The sequence below is a fragment of the Dendrobates tinctorius genome, unplaced genomic scaffold, assembly GCF_039654945.1.
Source record: "Dendrobates tinctorius isolate UK_male_01 unplaced genomic scaffold, ASM3965494v1 ptg000374l, whole genome shotgun sequence".
NCBI classification, from domain to species: Eukaryota; Metazoa; Chordata; class Amphibia; order Anura; family Dendrobatidae; genus Dendrobates; species Dendrobates tinctorius.
Genome location: NW_027362040.1, coordinates 130723 through 155590, shown reverse-complemented (window position 1 = coordinate 155590; position 24868 = coordinate 130723). Strand labels below are relative to the sequence as shown.

Genomic DNA, 24868 nt, shown 5'->3' with positions numbered 1-24868 from the left:
AAATGGTGACCATTAAAATCTTATGTTTGTCTTATTAGACTTCGAGTCACCAGTTACTAATTCTGTACCGCAAAGACAGTCATTTCAGATTTCTTTTTAACATTAGTTTAAAAAAAAAAAAAAAGGAAAGTTTTCATTACTTACAGACCCCGTGGCCCTATGATAACACTGAATAGCTGAAGTGTAAGAACAGGAGGCGTTATTTTAAGTGTAAAAGCAGAAGAATTTTTTCATGTCTGGGAATCTAAAAATGGAAAACGATATTTAGAAGCACTAATTGTTTTAGGGCACATTTACACGTCTGTACTTAGGCTGGGGCTACATAGTGACTTCTGTCGCACGATCAAAGGTTCACTTGGGGCTAATGGAGAAAAACCTGCACACCAGAAGACTTTATCCACTTCAAATTTATGTTAAGAACCTATAACGCTGCCCTTCACCTCGCCAAACAGACCTACTTCACCACCCTGATCTCCTCACTAGCCAACAACCCCAAGAAACTTTTTGACACTTTTCACTCCCTCCTCAGGCCAAAAGCACAAGCCCCTATCACAGACATTTGTGCTGATGACCTGGCCTCCCACTTTACAGAAAAAATAGATAATATCCGTCAGGAAATCTGCTCCCAACCACCAAGTGTTGTGACTCCCATCCCTTCCTGCATCTCCCCTGGCTCACTTTCCACATTTGATCCCATCACAGAAGAAGAAGTCTCCAGACTCCTCTCTTCTTCTCGTCCGACTACATTCCCTCACGTCTCCTCCAGTCTCTCTCTCCAGTCGTCACAACCCACCTAACTACAATCTTTAATCTCTCCCTCTCCTCGGGCATTTTCCCATCCTCCTTCAAACACGCCATCGTTACTCCATTACTAAAGAAACCCACTCTTGACCCATTCTGCACAAACAACTACAGACCAGTCTCCAGTCTCCCCTTCATCTCTAAACTTTTGGAGCGCCCAATTTACTCCCACCTTAGCCGTTACCTCTCCACTCACTCCCTTCTAGACCCTTCACAGTCCAGCTTCTGCCCCTACATTCAACTGAAACTGCACTCATCAAAGTTACCAATGAACTTCTGACAGCAAAACGTAACGGTGACCACTCTCTGCTCATTCTTCTTGACCTATCTTCAGCTTTCGATACTGTTGATCACCATCTCTTACTCTTTAGGCTCCAGTCACTAGACAGTAAGGACACTGATCTCTCCTGGTTCTCTTCCTATCCCTGTGACCGCTCCTTCAGTGTTTTGTTCTCTGGCTCCACTTCATTTCCTCTTCCTCTTGCTGTCGATGTACCTCAGGGCTCAGTCCTTGGCCCCTTCTCTTCTCTCTCTACACAGCCACAACTGGACAGACCATCAGCAGATTTGGCTTTTGGTACCATCTTTATGCTGATAACACAACTATATACGTCTTCCCCCGACCTTACCCCCTCTGTACTACAGAACGCCAGTGACTGTCTGTCCGCAGTCTCCAATATCATGTCCACTCTCTATCTGAAATTCAACCTCTCCAAAACTGAACTTCTTCTGCTCCCGCCGTCTACTAACCTCACTAAATCTGACATTTCCCTCTCCGTGGGTGGTACCACAATAACACCCCGGCAGCGGGCGCGCTGTCTGGGTGTTATGTTTGACACCAATCTCTCCTTCACATCCCATATACAATCTCTTGCCCGCTCTTGCCGCTTACACCTAAAGAACATCTCTAGAATCCGCCCTTTTCTCACCATGGAAACAACAAAAACCCTCACTGTAGCATTGATCCACTCCCGCCTGGATTACTGCAACGCTCTATTAATTGGCCTCCCCATCACTCGACTATCCCCTCTCCAGTCCATACTTAATGCAGCAGCCAGGGTCGTCCATCTGGCTAATCGGTACTCGGACGGGTCGGCTCTTCGTCAGTCATTACACTGGCTGCCCATTCATTATAGGATCCAATTCAAAGTACTTGTTCTCACCCACAAAGCTCTCCACGGTGTGGCACCCCCCTATATCTCCTCCCTCATTTCTGTCTATTGGCCTAGCCGATCGCTGCGCTCTGCAAATGACTTTCGACTAACCTCTGCACTAATCCGTACCTCCCACTCCCGACTCCAAGACTTCTCCCGTGCGGCTCCTATCCTCTGGAATGCTCTACCCCAAGAAATTAGGACTATCCACAATTTGCAGTTTTAGGCGCTCCCTCAAAACACATTTGTTCAGAGCGGCCTATCACGTTCACTAATCAAAGTCATTCTATGTGTAAGTGTGCGTGTGTAGCCCATTCACTATCTCCATCCATCCTTCACTCCCTCAAGATGGCTGGACCTTCATTGTAAATATACCATTGTAAATACACACCTGTACTTTGTATCTCCCTCACCTCATTGTAGATTGTAAGCTCTCACGAGCAGGGTCGTCTTATTTCGTCTTATTTTGCTTTAATTATTGTATTGTTAACGTTGTTACTTATGACTTGTGTTTTGAAACTGTTAAGCTGTAAAGCGCTGCGGAATATGTTGGCGCTATATAAATAAAGATTATTATTATTATTATTATTATTAATGTTACATTGCAATGCAATACAAATGAATGGGGTCGCATTGCCACACCAAGGGTACTAAGACTGCAACAAGCAAGTCGCTAGAAGTCCAACCTTAATGGATTTTTTGCAACTTATTTTTTACAGTACCCTCAGAGTTGCACTGCAGCACCATTCACTATAGCACTGCAGTGTAACGATGGCACCGAGTGAACTTCGGTTGGGTGACCGCTGTCAACATCGCCTTATAGCTCTAGCCTTAAGGTCGATTCTAGCCCTGGATAATTTTGTGGCTGTAATGGAAGTACATTTTCTTAGAATAAGTTATAATTACCCATTGAATATTTCATGCCTGTAAGCTCCTAATGTCTGCAGCTAGTTTCTTTTTTATATGCTGTTTGTGTAAGAAAAGGCAGGTACCCCTAGAAGTTATGCTACTGCCTGTAGCAGGAAAGTAACAGGTTAAAGGTACAGGAACTAGTGCCAGACCTTCCCCATGCACTTGTTCTCTGGGAATGATAAGTTCTCCAAGTGCTGACCAGGCCTGAGGGGAGGATTTCACAGTGTGAATGTGGGCAGAGCTGGATTCTAATCATTAATCCCAGAACGCCATTATCAAGACTCAGGGACACAACAAACTAGTGAGAGCAAGGGGATAGATAGAGAAAACCTACAGAAGCCAGGCACCTTGTGAGATACGAAATGGGATCCTAGAAATGATGTGAGAAGTTTCGTAACACGTGGGAACAAAGAGCGTGAAGTCATGTATTAAGGCCACAAGAACTGGAGACTATAGAAGTTGGAACAGGTAAGTAAATACACATTTACACATAGGGAATGTAAGGAAAAGTGACAGATACTGAGATGTGTAATGAGAGAGGGCCACACGGTCTGATGAATAAGAACATTAGCCGGTGGGGGAAGGGAGAGGTGAAAGGAGAACCATGTATTTAATAAGGTCATTCTGAAAGTAAGAGGAATCATTGTACAGCTATATATTTCACCACGTACAATATGCACATTTCATTGTGCTGACTTGACACATACCGTATTTTGTCAAAAGGACAGTACAAGAAGGCATATCACATATCTTCAGAATCCATCAGCTTCCATCCTAGCTATAACTTGCCGCATCTCTATCTTGTGTTGTGTTTCTCCTTGTTTTAGGCAAGTGATGATTAAAAAAAAATCCAATAAAATATTACAATATAATGTTAAGCTCCTTGTACCAAAAATGTAAGAATATGTTATATACATGGTGGGGAGTCTCGGGCATAATGCAATTTAGTGTAACCTTATGTATACAACCATGGAAGTTTAAATGACTATATTACGTACAATGCAATGTCACAAAAACCTAATTCTTTACTGGTTTACATCTGAGTGTAACAACTCTCTAAATATAAAGAACATTAGGACATAAAGATGGCAATTTTCTAAACTAAAATGTATTTTATGTACAATATTTTATTTTGAAAAAGTACTCCTTTCTCATTTCAAGCAATTCATTTCTACTTGCTTAATTTTGACTCATGCAGTTGCGGCCAAAAGTTTTGAGATCAACAAAAATGTTGGTATTCACAAAGTTTGCTGCTGGACTTTTTATAGTGACAATTTGCATTAAAGGTGTATCCTCATCCCCAAGATCCTAGCCCAATATGTAGTAGGTGTAATAACAATAATATTAGCGGATACCTAAAATTAGAAATGTAGTATAGTTTTTTCTGAGTCTCTATGTTGCTTACCCAATGAGCAGGGCATTACAGTAACTTAGGTATCCATGGTTACGACCACTAACAGCTAGTTAACCGTTAATATATGAGTGGTCATAACCATGGAAATCTATGCTACTGTAGTGCCCTGCACATAGAGATATATATTGGGATAGGAGTTTTATAAACAGTGATCAGGTGAGTTGTAAAGATTTGTAGTCATTACTAGCCAAAAAAGACATAGTTACTTACTGGTAACGGGATTTCTTGGAGCCCATGACAGCACCATGGAGAGAGGGGATCTGCTCTTCAAGGACAGGGAACCTACAGAATAAAAGGGCGGTACCTATCCTTCGCATCGGTTGGTTTACAGAGCAGATGAGGACCTCCAAGCTTATTACAACAAACGAGCATCGTAATCATAATGCTTATAAAACACCCTATGATCTACACATAAACCAAAAAAAAATATGTTCACCCACACTTAATTAGAGGGAATATAAGGGTGCTGCCGGTTATCGGTAAGTAACTACGTTTTTCTCTCTCCATGACAGCACCACGGAGATAATTGCAAAGAATTAGGGTTCAGGGAGGGACCACAGCCTGCAGAACAGTTCTCCCAAAGGTGAGTTTAGTGGAAGGGGCCAGATCCAACCGATAGTGTTTGTAGAAAGTAGAGGGAGATGACTATATCGCAGCCTTACAGATTTGCTTTATGGAAACATCTCATTTCTCCGCCCACTAGGTTGGCTAGAGAAATGTCCTCCCTAATCCATATTGCTAATGTGCCTTTTGAGGCCTTGAGCCCCTTTCTTGGTCCCACAAAACAAATAAATAGAGATCTATCCTTCCTACAATTCTCAGTGCTGTTATGTACTGAACTAGACACCTTTGTACGTCTAATATATGAAGTTTCCCTTCCATGGTATTTTTGGGGTTGGAACAAAAGGATGGGAGGATTACTTCCTGGATCTATGAAAGTATTACGCAACCTTAGTCAGATAGACTGAATCCTCTAGAATTTGAGCAAAGGAAAACCCTGCAGACAGGGCTTGAATGTTGCTAATCCTGCGGGCCAGTATTAACCCCATTACCCCCAAGGGTGGTTTGCATGTTAATGGCCAGGCCAATTTTTTACAATTCTGACCACTGTCACTTTATGAGGTAATAACTCTGGAACGCTTCCATGGATCCCAGTGATTCTGACATTATTTTCTTGTGACATATTGTACTTCATGATAGTGGCAAAATTTCTTGATATGACTTGCATTTAATTGTGAAAAAAATGAAAATTTGGTGAAAATTTCGCAATTTTCCAACTTTCAATTTTCATGCTCTTAAATCACAGAGCTAGGTCACGCAAAATACTTAATAAGTAACATTTCCCACATGTCTACTTTACATCAGCACAATTGTGGAACCAAAATTTTTTTTGTTAGGAATTTACAGGGGTTAAAAGTTAACCAGCGATTTCTCATTTTTGCAACACCATTATTTTTTTTAGGGGCGATATCACATTTGAAGTCACTTTGAGGGGCCTATATGATAGAAAATACCCAAAAGTGACAACATTCTAAAAATTGCACCCCTTGAGGTGCTCAAAACCACATTCAAGAAGTTTATTAACCCTTCAGGTGCTTCACAGGAATTTTTGTAATATTTTAAAAAAATGAACATTTAACTTTTTTTTCACAAAAAATTTACTTCAGATCCAATTTTTTTAATTTTACCAAGGGTAACAGGAGAAATTGGACCTCAAAACATTGTTGTACAATTTGTCCTGAGTATGCTGATACCCCATATATGCAGGTAAACAGGTAAACCACTGTTTGGGTGCATGGCAGAGCTCGGAAGGGAAGGAGCACCATGTCGTGCTTGGAGAGCCCCTGATGTGCCTAAATAGTGGAAGCCCCCACAAATGACACCATTTTGGAAACTAGACCCCATAAGGAACTTATCTAGATGTGTGGTGAGCACTTTGAACCCCCAAGTGCTTCACAGAAGTTTATAATGTAGAGCTGTAAAAATAAAAAATCATATTTTTTTTCACAAAAATGATCTTTTTGACCCCAATTTTTTATTTACCCAAGGGTAACAGGAGAAACTGGACACTAAAAGTTGTTGTGCAATTTGTCTTGAGCATGCTAACTCCCCATATGTGGGGGTAAATCACTGTTTGGGTGCATGGCAGAGTTCGGAAGGGAAGGAGCGCCATTTGACTTTTCAATGCAAAATTGGCTGGAATTGAGATCAGAGGCTATGTCGCATTTGGAGAGCCCCTGATGTGTCTAAACAGTGGAAACCCCCCAATTCTAACTCCAACCGTAACCCCAACACACCTCTAACCCTAATCCCAACCCTAACCATAACCCTAATCCCAACCCTAACCCTAATCCCAAACCTAACCCTAACTGTAGCCCCAACCCTAACCCTAACCTTAGCCCCAACCCTAACTTTATCCCTAACCCTAACCCTAGCCCTAACCCTAATGAGAAAATGGAAATAAATACATTTTTTTTATTTTATTATTTTTCCCTAACTAAGGGGGTGATAAAGGGGAGTTTGATTTACTATTTATAGTGGGTTTTTATGTTTGGCAGTTGTCACACATTAACCCCTTTCCTACATTGGACATAATATTCCGTCCATGTGACCTGGGACCTAAGTCCCAAGGGCGGAATATTACATCACACGCGATCAGCGGCACTCACGGGGGGAGCGCAGCTGATCGTGGCCGGGTGTCAGCTGATTATCACAGCTGACACCCGGCACTATATGTCAGGGGCGGTCACGGACCGCCCCGGCACATTAACCCCTGGCACACTGTGATCAAACATAATCGCAGTGTACCAGGGGCATAGGAGAGAAGCGCGCAGGGAGGGGGCTCCCTCCATGCTTCCCTGCGACCCCCAGAGCGAAGCGATGTGCTGCATCGCTCTGAGAGTCCTCCTCCCTGCAGGCCCCCGGATCCAATATGGCTGCGGGGGCCTTCGGGGTCCTGCAGGGAGGCGTCTTCCTCACTGCCTGCTGAGAGCAGGCAGGAGGAAGCCTGAAGCAGGGTCTGTCAGCGATCTGACAAAAGACGGTAATGTCCCCCCTGGGACAATATAACAAAGTAAAAAAAAAAAACGTGTAAAAATAATTTAAAAAAATAAAATAAATAAAAAAAAAAATCCCCTAATTCTTTTTTTCTAAATAAAAAAACAATAAAAGTACACATATTTAGTATCGCCGCGTCCGTAACGACCCACCCAGCGTCGGACTGGAACACCTTGGGCCCACCAGAGAAAATCATTCTTGGGGCCCACTATGTAGCTGCATAGAGTTAAATACCAGACCACCAATTGTGCGGTAAAACACGCTAATATCTATAATAATCTATTATATCTATAATATAAGTTTGTACATGTCTTAATTATGTAGCAGGAGTTGGGGTAGCCCCCTCATAGAATATAAAGCAGCCCCCTCATAGAATATAATGTAGACCCCTCATAGAATATAATGCAGCCATCTCATAGAATATAATGCAGCCATCTCATAGAATATAATGCAGCTATCTCATAGAATATAATACTGCCCCCCTCATAGGGTATAATGCACCCCCTCATAGGGTATAATACTGCCCCCTCATAGGGTATAATACTGCCCCCCTCATAGGGTATAATACTGCCCCCCTCATAGGGTATAATGCACCCCCTCATAGGGTATAATGCACCCCCTCATAGGGTATAATACTGCCCCCCTCATAGGGTATAATACTGCCCCCCTCATAGGGAATAATGCACCCCCTCATAGGGTATAATACTGCCCCCCTCATAGGGAATAATGCACCCCCTCATAGGGTATAATACTGCCCCCCTCATAGGGTATAATACTGCCCCCCTCATAGGGTATAATGCACCCCCTCATAGGGTATAATACTGCCCCCCTCATAGGGTATAATACTGCCCCCCTCATAGGGTATAATACTGCCCCCTCATAGGGTATAATGCACCCCCTCATAGGGTATAATGCACCCCCTCATAGGGTATAATACTGCCCCCCCATAGGGAATAATGCACCCCCTCATAGGGAATAATACTGCCCCCCTCATAGGGAATACTGCTATATAGATATATAGATATAGAGTTAGATAGATATAGATAGAAAGATAGATGTAGAAATAGATATAGAGATAGATAGTAGATAATGGATAGAAAGTAGATAATGGATAGATATAGATAGAAAGATTCATAGAGATAGATAGATAGAGATAGATAGAGATAGATAGAGATAGATATAAAGCTAGATATAGAAAGAAATATAGATAGATAGATCGATAGGTAGATAGATATAGAGATAGATAGAAAATAGATAATGGATAGATAGATATAGAGATAGATAGCTATAGATAGAAAGATATAGAGATAGATAGATATATAGATAGAGATAGATAATAGATAGAGATAGATAATAGATAGAGATATACAGATATAATAATAATATAGACATATATAGATAGATATAGAGATAAATATATATAGATGGCTATAAATAAAAATAGATATAGAGATATATATAGAGATAGATATAGAGATAGATAGATAGATAGATATAGAGATAGATATAGAGACAGATAGATATAGAGAGATAGATATAGAGATAATAGCTAGATATAGAGATATGTATAGAGATAGATAGATATAGAGTTAGAAAGATAGATAGATATAGAGAGAGATATAGAGATAGATAGAGATAGCTAGATAGATAGATGGATAGATAGATATAGATGATAGATATAATAGATAGATATAGAGATAGATGGATAGATCAATAGATAGATAGATAAAGAGAGATAGAGATAGATAGATAATGAGATATAGAGATAGATATAGAGATATAGTGTTAGATAGAAAGATAGATATAGAGATAGATAGATATGGATATAGAGATAACAGATAGATATAGAGATAGATAGATAGATAGATAGATAGATAGATATAGAGATAGATAGATAGATATAGAGATAATATATAGATAGCTATAGAGAGAGAGATATAGAGATAGATATAGAGAGAAACAGATATAGATATAGAGAAAGATATAGAGATACAGTAGGTAGATAGATATAGAGATAATAGATATAGAGATAGATAGATATAGATATAAAGATAGATAGAGAGCGGTAGATAGAGAGAGATAGATATAGAGAGAGATAGATACAGAGATCGATAAATAGATAGAGAGATAGATATAGATAATAGATAGAGATAGATAGATAAAGATAGATAATAAATATAGAGATAACAGATAGATAGAAAGATATAGAGATAGGTAGATATAGATAATAGAGATAGCTAGATAGATAGACATAATAGATAGATATAGATATAGATAGATATAGAGATAGATAGAAAGATAGATATAGAGATAGAAAGATAGATATAGAGATAGAGCGATAGATAGAGATAGAGAAAGATAGATAGATATAGAGATAGAAAGATAGATAGAAAAACAGAGAGATAGATATAGAGATAGAGATAAATAAATAGATAGATATAGAGAGAGATATAGAGAGAAATAGATATAGATATAGAGATAATAGATATATATATAGAGATAGATAGATATAGATATAGAGAGAGATAGATACAGAGAAAAGATATAGAGATAAATAGATAGAGAAAGATAGATATATAGATATAGAGATAGAAAGATAGATATAGAGATAGAGCGATAGATAGATATACAGAGAGAGATATAGAGATAGATATAGAGAGAAATAGATATAGATATAGAGATAGATATAGGGATAGATAGAGATAGATATATAGATATAGAGATAGATATAGAGATAGAGCGATAGATAGCGAGAGATATAGATATAGAGATAGATAGATACAGAGAAAAGATATAGAGATAGATAACGGATAGATAAATAGATAGATAGGTATAGAGATAGATATAGATATTAGATAGAGATATATATAGATAAAGATAGATAGATATAGATGGTAGCTAGATAGATAATAAATATAGAGATAATAGATATAGAGATAGATAGAGTAAGATAGATAGATATAGAGATAGATAGATAGACATAATAGATAGATATAGAGATAGATAGATAGACATAATAGATGGATATAGAGATATATATAGAAAGATATAGAGATAGATGTAGAGATAGAAAGATAGATATAAAGATAGAGCGATAGATAGAGATAGATATAGAAATAGATAGATATAGATAATAGATAGAGATAGATATAGAGATAGATATAGATAATAGATAGAGATAGAAAGATAGATAGATATAAGAGAGATATATAGATAGATAGATAGATAGATAGATAGATAGATAGATACAGATAGAGAGAGCGAGAGATATATATAAAAAAACAAAACAAAACACAATACTCACCTCTCCTCCTCGCTCCCACGCTGATCCCGGCTTCAGTGTCAGGAGCTGCCCCCTCTGCCAGACACACAGCGGGTGCGCGATGTAGTGACGTCATCGCGCACTGGCTGTGAGCCAGGAGCAGAGAGGACTGAGGGCGGCGCCGGCCCTGATGCAGAGCGGCTTACTGGGCTGGGGGCGGGGCCTCTGGGGGTGGAGACCTGAAATGATATTCACTGCTTCGCAGTGAATATTCATTTCTCTTTAGCAGCGGGGACAGGGGCTCCTGCCTCCTGACACCCGCTGCTGCTCCGCTGGCAGGGGCCCCCATAGCAGCTGCATGGTGTGCAACACACCACTGGCTGGGGGCCCCTGGAACAGCGGGGGCCCTAGACAACTGCTGGCCCTGTATGCCAGCAGGTGCCAGGGCCCACCAGATGCCAGGGCCCACCGGTGGGCCAGTCCGACGCTGGACCCACCCTATAAAACTATCCCACTAGTGAATCCCTTTAGTGAACCCCTTAAAAAAAAAAACAAAGCAAAAAGCAATGCTTTATCATCATACCGCCAAATAAAAAGTGCAGTAACGCGCGATCAAAAAGACTCATATAAATAACCATGGTACTACTGAAAACGTCATCTTGTCCCACAAAAAACGAGTCACCATACAGCATTATCAACGAAAAAATAAAAAAGTTATAGCTCACAGAATAAAGCGATGCAAAAATAATTATTTTTTATATAAAAAACTTTTTATTGTATAAAAGCGCCAAAACATAAAAAAAATATAAATGAGGTATCGCTGTAATCGTACGGACCCGAAGACTAAAACCGCCTTATCAATTTTACCGCACGCGGAACGGTGTAAATGCACCCCCCAAAAGAAATTCATGAAATGGTGGTTTTTGTTCATTCTGCATCCCAAAAATCGGAATAAAAAGTGATAAAAAAAAGTCACATGCCTGAAAATAGTACCAATAAAAACGTCAACTCGTCCTGCAAAAAATAAGACCTCACATGACTCTGTGGGTCAAAATATGGAAAAATTATAGCTCTCAAAATGTGGTGATGCAAAACTATTTTTACAATAAAAAGCGTATTTTAGCGTGCGACAGCTGCCAAACATAAAAACCAGCCATAAATAGTAAATCAAACCCCCCGTTATCACCCCCTTAGATAGGGAAAAATAATAAAATAAAAATAAAATTATTTATTTCCATTTTCCCATTAGGGCTAGGGTTAGGTCTAGGGCTGAGATTAGGGTTAGGGGTGTGTTGGGGTTAGGGTTGGAGTCAAAATTGGGGGTTTCCACTGTTTGGGCACATCAGGGGCTCTCCAAACGCAACATGGCGTTCGATCTCAATTCCAGCCAAAAAAGTAAAATGGCGCTGCTTCCCTTCTGAGCTCTGCCATGCGCCCAAATAGTGGTTTACCCCCACATATGGGGTATCAGCGTACTCAGGACAAATTGCACAATAACTTTTGGGGTCCTGTCTCCCTTGGGAAAATAAAAATTGGGGGTGAAAAGATCATTTTTATGGAAAAAATATGATTTTTTAATTGTACAGCTGTACTTTATAAACTTCTGTGAAGCCCCTGGGGGTTCAAAGTTCTCACCACACTTCTAGATAAGTTCCTTGAGGGTCTAATTTCCAAACTGGGGTCACTTGTGGGGGGTTTCCACTGTTTAGGCACAGCAGGGGCTCACCAAACGTGACATGGCTCCCGATCTCAATTCCAGCCAATTTTGCATTGAAAAAGTCCCTTTCGAGCTCTGCCATGCGCCGAAACAGTGGTTCCTACCCACATATCAGGTATCAGCGTACTCAGGACAAATTGCACAATAACTTTTGCAGTCTAATTTCTCCTGTTACCCTTCGTAAAATAAAAAAAATTGGACCTGAAGTAATTTTTTTTGTGAAAAAAAATTTAAATGTTCATTTTTTTTAAACATTCAAAAAATTCCTGTGAAGCACCTGAAGGGTTAATAAACTTCTTGAATGAGGTTTTGAGCACCTTGAGGGGTGCAGTTTTTAGAATAGTGTCACTTTTGGGTATTTTCTATCATATAGGCCCCTCAAAGTGACTTCAAATGTGATGTCGTCCCTAAAAAAAATGGTGTTGCAAAAATGAGAAATCGCTGGTCAACTTTTAACCCTTATAACTTCCTAACAAAAAAAAATTTTGGTTCCAGAATTGTGCTGATGTAAAGTAGACATGTGGGAAATGTTACTTATTAAGTATTTTGTGTGACCTAGCTCTGTGATTTAAGAGCATGAAAATTCAAAGTTGGAAAATTGTGAAATTTTCGCCAAGTTTTCATTTTTTTTCACAATTAAATGCAAGTCATATCAAGAAATTTTTCCACTATCATGAAGTACAATATGTCACAAGAAAATAATGTCAGAATCACTGGGATCCATAGAAGCTTTCCAGAGTTGTTACCTCATAAAGTGACAGTGGTCAGAATTGTAAAAAATTGGCCTGGCCATTAACTTGCAAACCACACCATGCAGATCTGCATGCTATAGAAGCTGTCAGCGCTGCACGGAGTTGCACACTGACCTGAGAGACTTCCTGGTCATCACTGCGCATGACAGTAAGGCTACTTTCACACATCAGGTTTTCGGCGTCAGGCGCGATCCGGCGTCGTGCCGGATTGCCGGATCCGGCAAATGTTTTGTAAAACCTGATGTGCCGGATCCGGTTTTCTGCTGGATCCGTCTTGTTCTTGACAGACAAAACCGGATCCGTCTCATCTGGTTCATCCGTTTTTCTATCCGTTTTTCGACGGATTACGCCGGATCCGGTTTTTAAAATTGACCCTTGTGGCCTTCCGAACGGGATTGGCTACTGGAAAACTAGATATAGCATGTTCCTACAGCCCTTCTTTGACAGGTTGTAGAGGAGAAAGTGCAGGTTGGAGAGAAGAGCAAGTTACTGGCGAAGATGGATGTTGTCATTGGAAATATTACCACTAGAAGTTCTGTGACGGTTTCAGGGACAATTTTGCACTATACTTTATGTCACCTCAAGGCAGAGTACACTGGCAGGATGACAGAGTGTGAAAGATTTGTGCCCTAACCAAACTTGTGTACCTTCTGGACCAACAGTATATACCTTTGCCAACCAAAGTTGGCTATCTTGTCATGGTCTTACTATTTTTAGCTTTAGGCCACAGGTGTGTACCTGGTTGTGTTTTATGCAAAGTATTTCACCTTTTAACAAAAGTTGTGTACATTGTTAGGAAATCACCAACAATAAACACAACTTTTTAGGTGAAATACTTTGCTTCAAACACAACCAGGAACACAACTGTGGCAAAAAGCTAAAATTTACCCACAGTTATATACCTGGTTTTGAATACCTTTTTACCTTTGAAATACCCTGTATTTAACCTTTTTTTTAAACATAGTTCGCCGCAGAAAGAAATGACAGACAACCATTGTGAAACGATAATTTAACTTTTATTTAAATTTTTTTTTTTTGTAAAATGTTTTTAAAGTGCAAAAAACTTTTTTAATAAAGGTTTTAAACCCAATGGGCATTTTTATTAAAAAACACACATTACAAATCTGTGTAGTGTGGGGTGGAAATACTGCTGGAGGGGCTGCGGGACACTTCGACACTGGGTGTGTGGAGAGAGGACTGGGATCGTGGTGGGGAAGGAACAGTTAGAGGTGAAGGTGTGGAAAAAGCTACAGAATGGGAGGCAGAAGAGGTGGTGGGCGGTGGAGTGGAGGGTTGGGCAGGGACTGTAGGAGCAGATGATGTTGATGGAAAGTTGTATGGGGAAGGAGTTTGGTACGGGGAAGGAGTTTGGTACGGGGAAGGAGTTTGGTACGGGGCAGGTTGCTGGAAGTGGGGAGATGTCTGGTACTGGGGAGGTTGCTGGTACTGGTGAGGTTGCTGGTATGTAATATGAGGGGGAGGATGGAAAGTGGCTGGAGGGGGTGCAGATGTAATAGGAGGGGGAGGATGGAAAGTGGCTGGAGGGGGTGCAGATGTAATAGGAGGGGGAGGATGGAAAGTGGCTGGAGGGGGTGCAGGTGGAGGAACTACAGTGGTGGGAGGTGGAGGTTGGGAGGTAACCTGCTGTAGAGCACCGTGGCACGAATGCATTACATGCATCTGCTGGGTAGGAGATAGTGTTGCCATGCGCTCCACAACAGACCTGAAAAAGGTGTGGTTTGGCGAAGATCTTGCTTCTGAATGAATGGTTTGCAGAAGTGTCTTCACCTCCAGAATGCTGGAGTTGATCTGCTGAAAGCCTGCGGAGATTTGCTCTGACAAGACTTTTAGACAGTTCTGGAAAGATGCATTCAGATGCAAGAACTCTTGCGCATAACTCTTTTCCTGACCCCTCTGCCGCTGTCGCCCAGTACCCGCAGGTGTACTAGAGGTGGCAGGGGCAGAAGGGTGGGGTAAAGGGAAAGCGATCTCCTCACCAGCAGCTTCATGTAATGTAGGCGGCCACGATGCTCCTGTGCTGGTGGATGGGACAGATGGGTCGAATGTGTGGGAAGGCTGGGAAGGTGCAGATGTACCGGGGCGGTCGAAGTGTCCCTCGGTGCCGGTCTCCTCAGGGATCGCCTCAGAAGGGTCCAATCGTGCAGGCTCCCGAGTGCTGCTCACCGTGCTGTGGAATAAAGAGAAAAAAAAACAATTAAAATACTGACATGGTATGGCCCTGGCTGAAAAAAAAAAGTTACATCTAACATTTTTTTTCACATGTGGTGTGTAATATTTACCTTCTAGTGACCATTGTTTCCCGGAGGAACGACAGGGCTTGTGCGTACTTGTACTTGCTCCTGCGTCCTCCAGATCCACTCGGGGCCCGCATCTCTTTATTGAACTCCTTCTTGAAACGATCCCTCACAGACCGCCACCGATTCACAATTCTGTTCCCTGAAACAAGAAAGGAGTGGTTAGTATACAACATCAGTGTTTCACAAACTCCAGTCCTCATGGTCCCCAGGGGTCATGTTTTCAGGATTTCCATAGTAAATAGAAATCCTGAACACATGATCCGTGGGGACCACGAGGACTGGAGTTCGGGAAACACTGGTTTACATCAAGCAACCGGTACTGTATATACTTACGCTCTTTAATCTGGGCCCGAACATCGAGGTCCTCCCAGCGGCCCACAAGGAGCGAACAGATTTCCTCCCAGAGTCGTCGGGTAACGATAAGGTCAGCGTGGCGGCGGTCAGCCATATTCCAGAGCGGCTCCCTTTCTCTGACGAGATCGATGAGGTGGTCCACATCGAGTCCTCCATCCTCACCGTCAGAGTCGGGAGCACGCTGTGAAGGCTGTTAAAGAAAAAGACAAAAATAACATAATTAGCCTCCACAAAAGAAATGAAATAAAAAGTGCAAAAAAACGAAGCAAAAATATTTATACTTACACGCTGGTGACCGCCGCGTTGCTGTCGCCGACGACCCTGGGAGGCACTGCGAGGACCTCTTGGCCGAGCACCAGATTGGGAAGACTAGAGAAGAAAACAAAAAATGTTATGTCTTTGGATGTAGGCATTTGTTTGCTGTGTGTGGTCTGCAGAACATTGTTTTCTATGTGTTGTGTGTAGTGTGATGTTGTGTTTCTGCGTTTGATGCAAAAAACTTACCAATTGTGAGCCCACTCCAGGTGTCTGTCCACCCCTTCCTTCTTCTTCTGGGAGCTCCTCTTCATCTTGTGATTCCTGTTTTGAAATAAAAGGCAATGAATAGACATATATTACAGAGATGATGGATTTTGGAAATAAAAACTTACCGTCAAACGCTGACGATGCGAGGGAGGGCTCCCAGAAGAAGATGTGCTGTCCTGTTGATGGCCAGACTCCATGGCTGTGGGTATTGCTGCTGCTGTTGCTGCTGCCAGTGATGCCATTTCTGCTGCTGCTGCTGCTGCATCTCTTGGGCGGCTGTTGAATAAAGAGAAACAAAGGGCCAATGAATATCTTGATATTCCATGGCCCTAGTTTGGAGGAATGGGGGATTTGATAATTACCGTCTCTCATCTGCTGCTGGACTCCCCTCCTCAGCATGTTCCATTTGCTGCTCCATTTGGGGTGGTGGTGGTGCTGATGGTGCTGCAGTGGTCTCCTGCCTTCTCCTGCTGCGCTTGGTTGCTTTCTTGGGTGGCATGTTGGGTGTGGCTGTGGGTCCCACTGTCTTGCTTTTATATATGTCTTGTGGGCTACTGAGCATGCTCAGACCAAAAAAACCGGATCCGGCCACCGGATCCGGCTTTCGCCGGATCAGGCGCATTGCGGCGCTCATAGGCTTTCATTGTGTGAAAAAGCCGGACGCGCCGGATCCGGCGGGTCCGGCTTTTTCGCCGGAGACAAAAAACGTTACAGTAGCCGTTTTTTCCAGACGCCGGATCGCGACACATTGCCGGATCCGGCGAAAACCGGATGAAACGCATGGCCATCCGGCGCGATCCGGCGCAAATGCAAGTCAATGGGGGGGAAACCGGATCCGGCATTGCATTTCGCCGGATCCGGTTTCTGTCAAAAGCGCCGGATCACGCCTGACGGCGAAAACCTGATGTGTGAAAGAGGCCTAAGTCTTTCAGCAATGGAGACCCGTATGTCATCGTAACAACATCGGGTCTCCATGGCAGCGGTCGGGACCCTGCATCATGCTGTGGGGTCTCCGATACAAAGGCAGAGGGGCTGTTAGCTCCTCTGCCTGCTCCGGAACGCTGCGATCATGTTTGATCACATGTTCCAGGGGTTAAAGTGCCGGGAGCTGATCGCATATAATGTAATATTCCATCCATGGGAATTAAGTCCCAGGTCACATGGATGGAATAGTATGTCTAATGGCAGAAGTGAGTTAATGCCACTAGTAAAGACGTTTTAAGCGATAGGATTTTAAGGGATATGGAATCTAAAAACTCAAATGGAGAGTTGGATAAGGCCGACAAGACCAAATTCAGGTCCCATGGAGGCAATTTCTGGCTAACAATGGGCCTAGCAGATACCCTAATAAATCTGGAGACCCACCGATTACCTGCTAAATCGTAATTATACTGGACTCCTACCGCAGAATCTTGGACCTTTAAGGTGCTAGTGGAAAGGCATTTTTCTAACCTCTTCTGCAGGAACTCTAGGATGGCTGTAACTGGTAACTGCACCTTGGTCCCTGAAGTGGAGAGAAATTTCTTCCAAGTTTTCCCTAAGCTTTGGCGGTGATAGCCTTCCTACTCTGGAACAGCGTCTTTCTATCCTCCCTCTTGTCCTGATCTCTGTGGGGTCTCCTGCGAATAAATTTCCTGCTCCGAAAATGCTTTTTAGTTGAGGGGATATAGAAGTTGTGGAATGCCTGTTTGCTGTCACCTGCCTTTTCAAGGATGTCATACAATGTTGGTCCGAACAAAAATTCGCCCTCACAGGGAATGGAGCATAATTTAGTCTGTGTTTGAAGATCCCCAGGCCAACATTTAAGCCAGAAGGCTCTACAGGCCAGGTTAGAGAAGGCTGCCGATCTGGCCGCTAATCTAACCGAATCAGCAGAAGCATCCTCAAGGAATGCAAATGCCGCTCGCATTAAAGAAATGGAATCTAACACATCTTGACGGATGAGATAGAGCAGGGGTGGGTAATTAATTTTCCCAAGGGGCCACTTGAGAGACCATAACTGTTGTGGAGGGCCGAACTAATAGGATGAAATTAATTCTGCTCAGTATTAATATTAACATATTAATTATAATAATTTTATATTAATATTAATTGTATCACTTAATATTGAGCAGAATTAAGTATAGCATCATCCTATATAAGGTAAGAGCTCTAATACAGACCCCTATATAAAGTAAGAGCCCCCACACAGCCTCTCCATGATCAGAAGGAGACTCACATAGCCTCCTCATGATCAGAATGAGACCCACATAGCCTCCCAAAGATGAGCAGAAGAACTGCATAGCCTCCCCATGATCAGCAGGAGACCCCACATAGGCTCCCCATGATCAGAAGGATACCCACATAGCCTCCCCATGACCTGCAGGAGGCCCACATAGCCTCCCCATGATCAGCAGGAGACCCACATAGCCTCCCCATGGTCAGCAGGAAACCCCACATAGCCTCTCCATATCCAGCAAGAGACCCCACATAGCTTCTCCATGTCCAGCATGAGACCCCACATAGTCTATCAATGTCCAGAATGAGACCTCACATAGCCTACCAATGTCTAGCATGATGTCTAGCATGAGACCCCACATAGCCTCCCCATGTCCAGCATGAAACTCCATAGCCTCTTCTTGTTCAGCATGAGATCCACATAGCCTCCCCATATCCAACTTAAGATCCCATAGCCTCCTTTTGTCCAGCTCGAGACCCCATAGCCTTCTCATGTGCAGCATGCGACTTACATAGCCTCATCTTGTCCAGCATGAGACCCCCCATTGTTTCCTCTTGTTCAGCATGAGACCCCCATATCATCCCCATGTCCAGCATGAGACCCCCATAACCTCCTCTTGTCTATCATAAAACCTCCATAGCATCCTCATTTCCAGAATGTGACCCCCATAGCCTCCTCTTGTCCAGCATGAGACCCACACAGCCTCCCCATGTCCAGCATTAGACCCCACATAGCCTCCCTATGCCCATCATGAGACCACATAGCCTCCTATTATCCTGCATGAGACCACATAGCTTTGCCATGTCCAGCATGAGACACCCATAGTCTCCCCATGTCCAACCAAACATCCCATACATCTGAAAAGCAAAACAAAAACCACCACATACCTCTCTCCCGTTCTGCCTCTGCTCTCTCAGATGCACTGACTCCGCAGTGCACAGCTGATGCGATAAAATGACATCATCGCGTCAGCTGTCTCACTCATTGATTGATGGAAGAAGGGGAATGCGGCCCCTACTCCACCAATGCATTCACCGCTGCCTGCATCCCGGGGATGCAGATAGAGGTGACAGTGGGCGATGATGTACAGGCTAGGGAGGGCATGATGCAGCCCACAGGTCCACACTTTCCACAGGTCTGGGACAGAGGGATTTTTTCTTTCTGTTTTTTCCATTCTTTTTTAATCAGTGACTGGATTTTCTCATTAAGCAGGAATGACCAACGCTTTTTCTGCTCTAGCCTGCAGAACTTTATGTCTTGTACAGATTTTTCTGGACGAGAGTCTGCCTACTCCATCATGGATCTAACAGCTTTAACAAGTTTATCCATTTCTTCCCCTTGCTTCCCTCCATATTCTCCTCTGATGACGATGAAGATGAATCAGATGAACCTGTGTCCCACTGTTCACCCTCCTCTTCTGAACTACTGGAAACCTCAGATTCTGGGCACCATCTATTAGACTTTTTATGCTTTTTATCATTACCCCCTTGGGACAGAGATTTAAAAGTGTTCTTGACCTCTGTTTTAATTATAGATCTTAGGTTGGAGGCGAAATTTTGGGGTTTGTTTGCATAACATCTGCTCGTTGCATGACTGGCAGTTTTTTCACCGAGGTAACGGGCAACACTTCGCCACAGAGTGCACAATTCCTGCGCTTGGCCTTTGTTATGCACTTTCTTCCCTAAATAAATGAGAAGAAAGGGGACCCTTATTACAAAGTGAACTTTCACAAAGATCACTTACCAATCAGAGGCAACCAGGGGTGTCGCATTTGCAGGAGGGATCATATTAGCTGATAAATTTCCTCTGTAGGTCGGAGATTCGTCCACCCTGCTGGAGCCGTTGCTGTACTGAGTAGATCTGCTTCTTCTTTCCCTCGAATGTCCGCTACCAACGCTGCCACTCTCATGATGTTGGTATGTCTCTTCATGCTACTGCACCTTTTGCTGCTGCCCTTGCCTTGACTGCCGATGTTGCTGCTACTGATGTCGCTGCTGCCGCTGGTTCTGCTGTGGTTGCTGTTGTTGCAGTTGTTCCTCTGGCTCCTTGGATACCTTCACTATCAGAATGGACCACCAGTAGCTGCATAGAATGCCTTCCTGGGGTTTCAACCACCTTTTTAAGGTGGAAGCAGCATCCAGCGTGTCCCCCCAGCGTTTCCTGGCTCCATTGCCGGAAACAACTTCCAGTCACATGGCCCCGCGACCGCGTCATCAGCATGTGCAGGTCAGGATGCACGGAGGCCGGCACCATGAGTGTGGACCCCAGACCCAGCGGTGACAACTTCAGGATTCTGATTCTGCACCAGCCGAGGCAGGTGCATCCCCACTGCCTAGATCAGTCTGGCCAGGTCTGGAAACGATATCCATCTTCTTCTAACTTCAGGTGCACCCCACTGAAGGTTTACCTGTCAAGGACAGTAAACCAACTGATGTGAGGGAGAGGTACCGTACTTTTATTCTGTAGGTTTCCTGTCCTTGAAGGGAGAATCCCTTCTCTCTGTGGTGCTGTCATGGTGGAGAGAGAAACTAACTTAACCACAAAATAACATTTCTACTGAATTTATGTCCTGCCACAAAATGACCTGCTTTACATCATTTCAGTGATCTTCTCCTTAGCTTGGGAGAGAGTATTAAAAAGAACAGTGCAGCTGCTATTCTGTCATGTTGATTGAATTATAAGAGTGGACTTCTTGCTTTAGAAGAGGGCTGGTGTCTGAAATCAATGTTTTTTCTGTTAACCATGGTTCCCACCAAGGAATAACGCAGTGCTTTGCATTAAATGTGCTTTACAAGCAAGAAAACTGCTGATTTTAAGATAGACCCTAAATCAACCAATTATTGGACCATCAAGAGAGGTTGAATTTTGTGAAAAAGGATTCAGGCGGCCCAAAAAAGTAAGCAACTGCCAGGACCATGTCCTAAAGAGGATTCAGCTATAGGATTGTTTCAACACCAGTGCAGAGCTTGCTGAGTAATAGCAGCAGACAGGTCCACACACAGTGAAGGGAAGGCTTTTGAAGGCTGGCCTGGTGTGAACAAGAACAGCAAACAAGAAGAGGACTGCTTTAAAGTTATTTTCTCTGATGAAGTCCCTTCAGACTGGTTGGGATATCTGGAAGTATGATTTGCAGGAGAAAAGTATGCGCATTCTGTCATGCCAACAGTAAAGCATCCTGACACCTTTCATGTGTGGGGTTGCTTTTCTTTCAACGGAAAGGGCTCACTCATAAGACCACTGCCATGAGTAAAGAATAGTATCTAGTAACCTCTAAGAGCAACTTCAGTAGTGATCCTGGAGCAATTTGGTAATGAATATTGCTTTTATAAGCATGATAGAGCATTTGTCATAAAGTAAAAATGATAACAAAGTGGCTTGGTGAACAAGACATTGAAATTTTTGGTCCATAGGCAGGAAATTCCCATGATCTCAATCCCGTTGGTCAATAATCAAGAAAAGTGGGTTGACAAACAAAAGCTCAGAAATTGTGATAAACTCCAAGCACTAATATGACAAAATGGGTTGCCATCAGTCAGGATTTAGCCCTAAAGCTAAGACCGATCATGCCAGGGAGAAAATCAGAAGTCTTGAAAAAAAGGGCCAATATCATAACTATTGAGTCTTTACATAATCTTCGCCAGGAATATGACATAATTTCTTATTGTTCAATCACACATACAGAGCTCTGCTACTTCTCCTTGGTTTTGTGAATGACATGCTCCAGCAACGATCCCCCTTCATAAGCTGCGGCCACCCTCCCTCTCCCCTGCTATACAGCTGTGTAACATGAGCCTAGTGTGCCAGCAGTTACAACCCTAAACTGGTTGGAAGCAATTCTTGAAGCACATGTTCTCTTTGTTCCTGCAAACTTGAATATAATAGCACCGATTAGTCATATATATACAAGAAACCTATATTTTTTAGATCTACATCGTTAGAGCTATTCACCACAGCGTTTTTGGATCTCCTTGCTCACTAGGAACTGAGAAACGGGTATCTGCTTCCCCGTAATACCTAGAGATATGATGTTTAGTCTCAAATGGAAGATGCTCTTGTAAGCAGACAAATAATTCTTCCATCGTCCCCCTACGAGCTTCCCCCCAAGAGTTATGGCCAATAGAAGGATTTTCATAACTTTCCAAAGGGGCCGTATCCAGCCACCTGGTGAGGTCAGCGCAGGGGAAGTCAAACTATAAAACTTTACTAGCTTTGTTCTCCTTGCTCTAAACGTACCCCCCCCCCCCCATGTCTTCTATGCTAAAACTACGCTGCTGGTGGGTTGGCTCCTGACCCGATATTGATTTTAATATCAAAATTAGGAGCTGGTGGCAGCAAAGTGTGTTCTAGGTTATCTGGTAGATTCTGGCAGGGACAGAACGGAGATTTTGCATATTTATTTCCTGCCTGGGATTGGGAATATAAAGTACATACCGCCTTCCCTGCAGAGTGCCAATAACCAGTACACAGCAAGGCAGGCCTTCTGGCGACTACTTATCCTAGGTGTAGTTCTCCAACTGACCTGAGGGTAAGGGGGTGCCAGAGAGCTGCAAGTTCCAAAACAGGAACTGAAGGTGGGATTGTGAAATAGGATCCCTGACATATTGGTGGCAGCGGTGGGATATACAAATATATCCTTCTTGTAATTCCTGACAATCTTGATGTCAGTAAGAGAGTAAAAACTTATGAAATGCTGAATGTACTTCAATAACCATAGAAACATCTGACACAAAGCTCTAAAATCTCAAAACTTTTATGCATGACTGGACGGTCTGGAACTTTTATAATGAGGTTATTTTAGTTAAACAATCAAACAATGAACGACATTGTCAGAAATATGCTATTGATTTGGCTGCATGACAACAAAAACAAATTTAACATACAAAGGCTACTGTGAAATAAAAACTATTTAGTTTGACTTCAAATCCAAGTAGCCAATGATCCATGAGCCAAGCTGACATAATCATTTATCATTTTTTACCAACCCCATTCATTATATTTCTTTTATGGGGATTTCTGAATATGCCATTTGCAAGTATACTCTGATTAATTATTTAGGTTTAACCCCTACATATTGCAGCCAATTTCCATTTTTTTTTGTTTTCGTTTTTTCCTCCCCTTCTTCCAAGAACCATAATGGAAGCAAGAAAAGAATTCCAAGTCAGTTGAAATTGCAATAAAAGTGCAAATCCAGAATGATTTTTTTTTATTTACCATGTTCATGGTAAAACTGACCTGGCAATAAGATCCTCCAGGTCAGTACCATTGCGCATACACCAAACATGTATATATTTTTTTTAATTAAGTGGTTAAAAAAAATTTTGGGCAATTTGTAAAAAAAAAAAAAAATTTTACTTGAGGCACCATTTCCCGAGACCCACAACATTTTAAAATTTCATGACTGTGTGTTGGCTTACTTTTTGAGACCAGAGCTGACATGTTTACTGATACCATTTTGGGATAGATAGGATGTTTTGATCGCTATGTGCAATGACATACCCATTTGCTGGCGCATGTTAAATGCTGCTGTCGGAGATTGAAAGCAGCATTTAACAGGATAAAACCCGGGGTGAGGGAAAAGGTAGTTAGAGGTAGATGTTAGCTAAATAATTCACCCATCATCTGCAGGGAAAAATGTGGGCTCGGCTTGCAAACTGAGGGCCAGACTGTGAGTTAGCAGGTACGCGGGATGCAGTGACGAGCAGGCTGCAGAGCAAGAGCTAAAGAGGTTTATTACAGGGAATACTCCACACAGGGAGAGAATGAGTTATGAGGGGAGTAAAACTGAGTATTATATCAGTGTAAGAACAATTGTTCATGAAACGGGTAAGCTTATCAGTCTGATACTTTCCGGGCTGTGAAAGCTTGAAATCCCGCAAGTGGCGCGTGAAGTCTCTGGCCTGATCCTTAAGAAAGTTGAGGCACTGTCTCCAGACGAAAGCGGCGTATCCTGGCTCTCCAAGTGAGGTCCTGCATTCCTGGAGTGACGTACGTGATGTGGCACAGTCTGTAGTACCCAGTTCAGCGTGACCCAGAGCGTTACCCAGTTCAGCGTCAAAGGCGAGGGTGAACCTACCTGGCTCTGTATGATTCACCTGGTCAGACTTAGGCTGCGTGCCTGCGGCAGTCAGCGGAATGGTGCAGGACGGATTCTCTGTGACAGGGGTAAGCGGGCACACAGCTACTCTTTGTTCAGTCAGTGTGCGCATAGGCTGGGGAACTACAGCGCGAGCCTGAGCTATTGCGTCGCTCCAAAGAGAGCGAATCAACCTTCTCTTGCAGCGCACTCTGTCTTCCCACCAAGACCCCCGCTTTCCCGTGCACCGTCCCTTTTATCCCTGACACAGCCCCTACTGTCAAGTGCCGAGGTCTGTCCGGGTCAGAAAG

At 42.8% G+C, this 24868-nt stretch overlaps 1 protein-coding gene across 3 annotated transcripts in view; it reads left to right on the top strand.

Moving 5' to 3' along the window:
• The first annotated feature begins 3115 nt into the window (after positions 1-3115).
• LOC141075826 (occludin-like) overlaps positions 3116-24868 on the top strand; it is an 86973-nt gene continuing 65220 nt past the window's right edge. Inside the window, exon 1 of one of the 3 annotated variants that reach the window (XM_073562969.1) lies at positions 3116-3335. The gene's annotated coding sequence lies outside the window, so the exon portion shown is untranslated. Of the gene's footprint in view, positions 3336-4690; positions 4865-24868 lie in introns of those variants that run through there. The other 2 variants (XM_073562967.1, XM_073562968.1) reach the window with 2 other exon arrangements.